The following is an 8,123-nucleotide window of genomic DNA, read 5'->3' as shown; positions in this document are numbered from 1 at the left end:
ACTGAGTCATGAAGGGTAGTAGCCCATTATATTTTCACAAGCAATTTACCATCTCTTATTTAGATGTGTGGTCTAAATAATACAGTGGTGTTCCTTCTGCAGAAATTCAGTTTACATTAAAATATAGACTGAAGTCTAGCATGCATGCTTCCTACCTTTCTGGCCTCTCGTTCTTCTCCTTCACCCTGGTCTGGCTGGGAGGAAGGCTCTAAGCTTTCTGAGGACAGGACTGCTTTCTGCCAGCCCCCATGTCCAGCATTCCTCACAACGTAGTCTCATTCTGTATGTTAGAGATGTTCAATGGAATTGCATGGCAAATACAAGAGAATTTCCGCGCATGTGTGTAAACAATTTAGCAAGCTGGAGTGAGGCTCATGGGCTTTTAACTGTTCTGTGGAGTTAAAATGAAGAGAATTCTTTCCAGGCTGCTGAGTTTTCCAAAGTCAAAAGCTGATACTTTCTGAAACGGCAAAGTCCATGGGGAGGAGGAACGTGGGGAAGAGCCAGAACTAGCATGGAGCACAGAAAGGTCTCCATTTTCACAGCTTTTACCTCATCTTCTCTCCCTATGAGGCGCCCTGTGGTTTGGGGTAAGAAAATACTTTTTTGCAGGTATTTTGTTTTGCCTCATTTTATTTATTTCCTTGGTAACTGCAGGCAGGACTTGATGTTCTGGGATTTCTCCTCCTGGCTATGTGTGAGTGAATTTCCATTTTTACTGTTTTGTAAATCACTGCTCAGGCTTTGACGAGGCCCTTCTGCAGGCATGGGTGGTCTGTGCTGGATGTTTCTGCTTCCTGCAGAACATATAGCAGTTAATCACGGCTCTGCTGCAGCAAACGTTACTCAGTAACATTCGCTTTCCTGCCCTTGCTGGAACTGCAGATTCTTTCTGTATATTGCATGGAAGATTTTTTAAAGCCGTATTTTATTTGGATATTAAAATAAGGTTGCCAGATAAAATACAGGTCACCCACCTGAAGCTGAAATCCAGAGCAGCACTGAATAGTATTTTGGTATACATAGAACTCCCAAATATTGCACGGGCAGACTTAAATATTAAAGTATTTATCGCTTATCTGAAATGCAAACTTTTCTGGGCTTCCTGGATTTTTATTTGCTGAATGTGGAAGTCATAATGAGAGCCTGTCACAGTGGCTCTCTGCTGACCTTCTCCCTCAGAAAACTGGGAGGGATTTCCAGGAGGATTTCTCTTCTTCAACATCTTTTCACCCAATCTTTCCTTGTGAGACACACAAGTGGAGTCTGGAAGTGGCTAAAGGGGGAAGGGCTTAGATTAAAAGGGGCACTGCCCGCTGAGTTGAGGTTGTTTTGAACAGGGGGCATCTTTCTTTTTCTTATTTTCTTTTTATTACAGTTCTTTTTAAATATTTTTTATTGTAAAGATACTGTACAGAGGGGTTACAGTTACATGAGTAAGATAATGAGTACATTTCCTATTGAGCATTGTTATCCCCTTCTTTGTTTTTCCCCTACCATCCCTTCCCTTCCCACCTCCCCAACTCCTCCCCTCCCCCAAGTTGTAAAGTTCGTTTTCAACATAGTGTCTTATACATCTCTTTGTTTTAATGGGTCAACCTGTATCCTTGTTTCAACATTTTGTTATTTCCCTTCCCTTCCCCAAATTAGAAAAATGTATATACAAGATGCAGGGCACCAACATCAAATACAGGGAAAACAGGGGTTATACCATGGGGGAAGAACATACAAAAGAAACAAAAAAGTCACATAATACATTATAAGTACATGACAAACAACAGCAATGAAGATAAAACCTCTTATGTCCCTGTCTTGGGATTCATTTCTCTTAGCATCATCTTATCTGGTCATATGTACATAGCCTTTGACCTTTTCTGCTTGTCCTAGACATATACTAGTTATTGCAGATAAGGAAAACCATGAGACCTATGTTTCTTTGGGCCTGGCTTACTTCACTTAATATAATTTTTTTCCAAGTCCTTCCATTTCCTAACAAATGGGGAGGTATCATTCTTTCTGATGGAGGCATATTTTCTTTTTCTTAAAAAAGAAAAAAAAGGAAAGAAAACAAAAGACATTTCAAGGCTAATTTTGTTGTCATGTAGAGATCCCTTGCTGCCAGCTACAGTGCAAGCCCAGGTAAGCCTGAGGGAAAAACACAGGAAAGGCATTGTGGGAGGCAGGAGGGGACAGTGTAGGGTTCCTCTGGATCTGGAGGGAATGACTGAAAAAGAAGGTGGAGAAGGCCCTGACGTTTGAAGCTGATGGTGCAAAGAAGATAGTTCAGGCTGGGACTGTGGCAAGCACAGGGCCAAAACCAACTGCAAGACACTACCTGCTTTCACAGTGAGGGAGCAGTCAGGATCCAGGTGTGGCATCTGTTGCTGCAGGTGACTTGTTCTTCTGCAAAGGAGTCTGCAAGGCATCAGCTTGCTGTGGCCTGTCTTGCTGACACCCATGATCCCATCCTGGTTTCTAGTCTTTAGTCCATGTACCCTCATCTTTTTTGCAGGGTTTTGCTTTCTGTGATTACTCATAGTCAAGCATGGTCTGCTCTTTGTTCTGTAGGGAGACAGGCATGCCGTCCAACCATTCTTGAAAAGGCATTCCAGAATAGATGCAATCATTGGCTTTCCGTGTTCTTCCTTCGCAGTCTCCTCACTCACAGCTGTCTATGGAAGACAGGGTCACCTGTACAAAGGTGGTTTTCTCAGGTGCTACTATTCCCCACATCAACTTACCAGGAGAAGATCACTGTGGAGCCCAAGGCTAAATACCAGTCATGGGGCCGCCATTTTCCTTGGTTTATGTGAATTTTCACTCTCTAAGATTGTAGTCCCTAGCCATGCCTGATGGGTCATCCAGGATAGCTTCTTAATGTTCTGGTGACAAGGTTGCATACTGTTTTGGTGGTCTCCTCAACTTTATTTGTCCCACAAGTCTTTTGGCTTCTAGAGTATGATTTAGGACCAGGAGGCTTTTTAGTCACAAATTTCTTATTACAGTAGCAAAGGCTGAACTATGTATTCTCCAGTAACTGAGAGCAGGGCTCCTTAAAGTAGGCTAATTTCTATTTTGGAGGTAATATTCTGGTCTGTCTTTGAATGTTTATTGCTAAAAAAATAATGCTTTAGAAATTCTGGAAAAAGAACAAAACTAGCTTAGGGGAGATGGTATTCATCCAGCTGTAATGATTTGAGCATCTAAAAATAAAACAAAAATCTTACGTTGAGTCGTGAAAAGCCAGAGTCAGGAATGATATCCAATGAAAACAATGAGAATTTTCTTTCCAAATACAAGTGTTATATGTGGGTTGTATTTATTCAAATGAACAAAGATATTATTCATGTTTAACCCTATGAATAGATTCAAAATTATAGACACACACAGATACAGACACACACACACACACATCACACATACACAACATACAGAGGCAGATGAAAAACATATGTGCCAAAGGCTAAAACGATTGCACGCTTAGGTTTGGGATGTCTTTGTCTATTATGGTATCTGAGATCTATTCATTATATGATAAAATATTAAGAGTTTGAAAAGCCTTGAAATGCAGTAACACTTTGATTTTTCCATAACATCTAGAATTTTCAGAATGTGAGTGAAATATTAGGACAGAAGTTTGAAAAATAAAATTAAACTAGACACAGTTTGTGCAACATCTAGATTTCACTAGTCAGAAGCCTTTTTCTCAAGTTCTCGGGAGCATGAGATTTCCAGACAACAAAAAAATGAGATCCACCTGACTCCTTACAAATTAGCAGGCTCCTAAGGCCCCAAGTTCAAATGGTAGTGTGTATTTAAAGATATACAGAAACAGGCTATCCAAAGAAAAAGACACACATTACAGGTCATTTATGTAATAGCAGAATTTGAAACCTAATCAGCATAGGTGCAAGTAAAACAGAGGGAAAGCCAAAGAAAAGAGGCTTGCTAGAACTCAGCTAGCTTACTGGTTAGGGCAATTTGGGAGGGACTCAAGGTAAGATATTTTGAAAACCTTGAATCAGATTTCACCCTTATCAATCAACCATCGCCAAACCAATAGTATGCATATTCAGAGGGGGTATAAAAATGTATTTTAACAAAAAAAAGTAATAGGATTGCTTACCTGCTGTCACCGTGACATTTATGCCACATCATCGGAAGTTTGTTTTGTTTGAAAGTCTGAATAAGAACAAGCAAATAAAATAGTCAAAGCTTTATAAACTTCTTTCTCTGTGCAGCTGGAGAAACTGCTTTTCTTCTTAAGAACTTTCAGCTCTTACAGGAGCATATTCATAGACTCCATGTTGGAACTGAATTCTACCCAGCTGCCAGAAGTTGACTGACAGGAGACTAGTAGGTCTGTCAAGCTATAGGAAGCCTCATCTCTTCCACTATACATACATGGTCCAGTGGAGGTCTAAAGAAATAAGCGAATAATTCTACATGGGTGGAATGAAGGGAGAAAGGTTTACAGAGGAGAGGAGCTTATACAGATGTGAAATACAGAGAGCAGACAACAGTATGGGCCAAGACACAGTGGAATGACGTAGGCCTGTGTAAGGTATAGCTGGTTTGAATTTTGCATGTGAGAGAAGGGCAGGATATAGTGAAATGAGATCAGGGTCCAGTTATGGACTCTTTGTCCCACACTAAAGAGTTTGTGCTTTCACTATTTATTCAACAAATGCATGTGTTAAGAACCTATTAAATGCCAGGCCTTCGGGGAAGAGATATATTGATTCATGGAGCTCTCAGTAGAGAAGAGCCAAACACTAAGCTAATAACTACATAAATGCTAATTGAACTCAAGCTGAACTCTCCTATGTGAAGAGTAAGGCTGTGCAATGAGAGTTTGTACTAAGAATATTGAACTTAGTCTAGGCTCCAAAATTTCCACTTGTCCAAAAGTGAAGCTGAGGTCTTAGTTGGAGCTAGTCAGTTAATTGAAGGGTTGTTTGACAAGAGCACTTGGGGCAGATGTTGAACCAGGTGAATGATGAATTTACCTTATATGAGGTGAAGAAAAGTATTAAAGATCATAATAATCTAGGCGCTAGACAAGAGGTGTGCCTTATTTGAGGATTGAGAACTGGTATACCAAGTTAAGGGTTACAGAGGTGCTAGATCACCTAGGACTAATGATGCAACGAGGCAGACTGACAGACTCTTTCTCCAGATTCTATCACTTTATTTTCTACTCAAACTCTGATCTGGCACAGTTTGGCCAGCTCCTATCCCTACCTTTGTGCCTATTTCTCTGAACAGGCATCTAGGAACTCCCATTGCACTGTGCTCAGAGGATTCTGTCTCAGAGGTAGGAAATGAAAGAGAAGGAATAAGAACACAGAACTTATAACCAACTTTCTTGGATAAATGTCTTAATAGTATTGACCAAGAAAGGGACAGAGGAAAAACAAGATGAATGAATGACCTATGGGTATTTGGGTGACTAGAGCTAAGGATTTGAATCTGGAACTTGGGAGGGAGGGTGAGCCATCTGTATGGCTGTAGAAGCAGCAGGGCCCATACTTGTTAGAACATTGTTGGCAGTATTATTTCCTTGCCATTCTCAGTGCCAACAAAGTGGTTGTAAAGAAAGACTGGAGAGAAACTCTTGAGGAGACTGCCTTTATGTGAACATACACAGAAGAAGAGTTGGGAAAGGAAAAGAAGAAAATGTCAGAAAAGGTAAAAGATAAACAGAACAGTTTATGAGAGGCCAGACTTGAAAGTTATACCAAAAAGAGCTTGTTTTAGGCTAATGGCAAAGAATCCTTATCTTTTTTTTTTTTTTTTTTTTTTTTTTTTAATTTTTTTTTATTGTAGAGATACTATACAGAGGGTTACAGTTACATGAGTGAGGTAATGAGTACACTTCCACTTCCTCTTGAACATTGTTACCCCCTCCATTGTTTTCCCCCTACCATCCCCTCCCTCCCTCCCTTCCCCAAGGTTCTTTTTTTTTTTTTTTTTTTTTTTTTTTTTTTTTTTTTTTGATCGTGATTAAGTGATTACTTAATTTCCGGAAATTCACAGTATTGTGGAATAATGATGCTCATTTAAAGTCACAAGTTCATTCTAACTTTCCTGGAGCAAATTGTCTATCACAGTCTATAATATATAACGGTGCTCATATGTTATATACCATATATGTGATCAGCAGCATGGGGATATTTAGTAGTGGTTCAACCAGATGAGTGGGAGTTCTTTGTTTCTTAAGTCCTGTTAGTTTTGTCATATCACCTAACATTTTGGATTCATCATCCACTTATCAGGGAGACCATGTACTGTTTGTCTCTTCGTTCTTGGCTTACCTCGCTCAACATGATTCCTTCTAGCTCCATCCATTTCCCTGCAAATGCCATTATTTTGTCATTTCTAATGGCTGCATAATATTCCATTGTGTATAGATACCACAATTTTTGGATCCATTCATCTGTGGTGGGGCATCTAGGTTGTTTCCATATCCTAGCTATTGCGAACAGTGCTGCAATAAACATGGAGGTGCATGTGTCCTTGTATATTGGTTCCTGTTGTTCAGGGTAGATGCCTAGAAGTGGTATGACTGGGTCGTAAGGGAGGTCAATCTTTAGCTTTCTAAGGACCCTCCAGACTGCTTTCCAAAGTGGTTGTATGAGTGTACATTCCCACCAGCAGTGTAATAGCGTTCCTCGTTCTCCACATCCCCTCCAGCATTTGTCGTTGGCTGATTTGTGGATGTGGGACATTCTGACTGGGGTAAGGTGGTATCTCAGGGTTGTCTTTATTTGCATTTCCTTCACCACCAGGGATGATGAACATTTCCTCATGTGTTTCTTTGCCATTTTTATTTCTTCATTTGAGAAGTCCCTCTTTAGTTCCCTTGCCCATTTAGTAATTGGTGTGTTGGGTTTGGGAGGGATTAGTTTCTTGAGTTCCCTGTATATACAGGATGTTAACCCCTTGTCTGATATATTGCTGGTAAATATTTTTTCCCAATTAGTTGGTTGTCTTTCTAGCTTGGTTGCGATAGCTTTATCTGTGCAGAAGCTTTTTATTTTAAGGTAGTCCCATTTGTCGAGTCTCTCTCCAATTTGTTGTGACCCTGGGACTCTGTTCAGGAAGTTCCTTCCTGTGCCTATTAGTTCAAGTGTCTCTCCTACTCTGTCCTGAAGTAGTTTCAGAGATTCAGGTTTAATGTTAAGGTCTTTAATCCATTTTGAGTTGATGTTGGTGCATGGTGATAGGCTGGGGTCCACTTTTAGTTTTCTGCATGTGGCTGCCCAGTTTTCCCAGCACCAGCGGTTGAAGAGGCTGTGTTTCTTCCATTGTATGTCTTTGGCTCCTTTGTCGAATATCAGCTGGCTGTAGGCCTGTGGATTTATTTCTGGATCTTCTATTCTGTTCCATTGGTCTTCGGGTCTGTTTTTGTGCCAGTACCATGCTGTCTTTGTTATTATAGCTCTGTAGTAGAGTTTGAAGTTCGGCATGGATAGCCCTCCCATATTGTCTTTATCCCCTAGAATTGTTTTGGCTATTCTAGGTCTTTTGTTGTTCCATATGAATTTTTGGACTGTTTTCTGTATTTCAGTGATGTACGTCATTGGGATTTTAATAGGAATTGCGTTGAATTTGTATATTAGTTTTGGAAGTATTACCATCTTTACTATATTAAGTCGGCCTATCCAGGAGCATGGGAGGTCTTTCCATTTCCTAGTGTCTTCTGCAATTTCTTTCTTTAACTTTTTATAGTTCTCATTAAATAGTTCTTTTACATCTTTGGTTAGGTTAATTCCTAAATATTTTATTTTTCGGGAGGTTATTGTGAATGGGGTTGCTCCCTTTATTTCCCTCTCTTCCTGTACATTATCAGTGTATAGGAAGGCAACTGATTTTTGTGGGTTTATTTTGTATCCTGCTATTTTGCCAAAGTGATTTATGATTTCTAAGAGTTTGGGGATGGAGTTTTTGGGATCGTGGAGGTATAGTATCATGTCGTCTGCAAAAAGGGATAGTTTAACTTCTTCTTTTCCTATGAGGATCCCTTTAATGTCTTTTTCTTGCCTTATTGCCCTGGCTAAGGGTTCTAGGACTATATTGAAGAGGAGTGGAGACAGTGGGCATCCTTGCCTTGTTCCTGA

At 40.1% G+C, this 8,123-nt stretch overlaps 1 protein-coding gene across 1 annotated transcript in view; it reads right to left on the bottom strand.

Annotated features, from left to right (window-relative positions):
- Window positions 1-1,549: 1,549 nt before the first annotated feature.
- The window catches only part of Lrrc66 (leucine rich repeat containing 66), a 29,392-nt gene continuing 22,818 nt past the window's right edge, over window positions 1,550-8,123 (bottom strand). The window contains exon 6 of the mRNA XM_070013146.1: window positions 1,550-4,182. The gene's annotated coding sequence lies outside the window, so the exon portion shown is untranslated. The remainder of the gene's footprint in view (window positions 4,183-8,123) is intronic.

Source organism: Dipodomys merriami, unplaced genomic scaffold (assembly GCF_024711535.1).
Source record: "Dipodomys merriami isolate MVZ:Mamm:240054 unplaced genomic scaffold, mDipMer1.0.p SCAF_9, whole genome shotgun sequence".
Classification (NCBI taxonomy): domain Eukaryota; kingdom Metazoa; phylum Chordata; class Mammalia; order Rodentia; family Heteromyidae; genus Dipodomys; species Dipodomys merriami.
The sequence above is the reverse complement of the archived record's forward strand: the minus strand, read 5'-3'. Positions and strand labels throughout refer to the sequence as shown.